Raw genomic sequence first — 1,332 nt, forward strand, 5'->3', positions numbered from 1 at the left:
TATATATATATATACACATACAAATATACATACGTGTGTGTGTGTGTATAAAAGCCATGTAAAACGATAGGAAACTAGACGTGATCTAGCCGTGCAATCAAAGTTACTCACAAATCACTTGATGACATGGTGGTATACAATTGGTGCTCGACGATTTTCGTTATGTAATATTATATGACAAACTCAGCAAATAACAGCTGTTACTACGGTTGAGAAACAATTGTGTTCTGCAATTATATCATGTTGATTACGTCATTTTGGTTTATAAATGATAAATTCTGCATTCTCTAACAAAGTTCCACAAGTATATGTGTAATATGATTTTTACAAAGCTATGTATGTATGTATGTATGTATGTATGTATGTATGTATGTATGTATGTATGTATGTATGTATTATGTATGTATATATGTATGTATATATGTTTGTATGAATATTGTTGACAGTTACCTCGAAGGTGCGGCCAGCTGAGTCATCGTTGAGCAGTCCAACAATGGCTTAGCTGGCAAAAGCGCTAGAGGATCAGATGAAATGTTTTGGCGTATTTCTTCTCAATCTTTATATTTTGAGTTCAGTTCCAGTCAGGCCAAACAATCCCTTTCATCCCTTCGGAGTCAATATAGTAATGTGGGGCTGATTATCCCATTCCCTCTTCAAAACTGTCATTTTAATTATTACGTGATACCAAAATCTAACAGATGTTTCGTGTGGCGTTCTTAGACTAAACTACTCTGCCTTTCAATACTATTATTCCTTAGTAAAGGCGCGTGGCTTAGTGGTTCGAGCATTCAGCTCACGATTGTAAGGTCGTGAGTTCAATTCCTGGCGATGCGTTGTGTCCTTGAGCAAGATACTTTATTTCACGTTGCTCCAGTCCACTCAGCTGGCAAAAATGAGTTGTACCTGTATTTCAAAGAGCCGGCCTTGTCAGATTCTGTGTCACGCTGAATATCTCCGAGAACTACGTTAAGGGTACACGTGTCTGTGGAGTGCTCAGCCACTTGCACGTTAATTTCACGAGCAGGCTGTTCCGTTGATCGTATCAGCTGAGATCCTCGTCGTCGTAACCGACGGAGTGCTCCTCCTTTTGTTTTTATATTTTGCATTTGTGTATATTAGGCACACACACACACATACACACGCACATGAACAACACACACATATACACTCATACACACACACATCGATGCCCCACGAACACATAGAGACACCGAAGCGCGCAGCGTGTACGTACACGGACATACAGACATATACAGAGGAATAGATTTTGGCATCATCCATAAATGTATAAACACACACACACAAACACACACTCATATATATATATATATA

The sequence above is a fragment of the Octopus bimaculoides genome, chromosome 6 (genome assembly GCF_001194135.2).
Source record: "Octopus bimaculoides isolate UCB-OBI-ISO-001 chromosome 6, ASM119413v2, whole genome shotgun sequence".
NCBI lineage: Eukaryota > Metazoa > Mollusca > Cephalopoda > Octopoda > Octopodidae > Octopus > Octopus bimaculoides.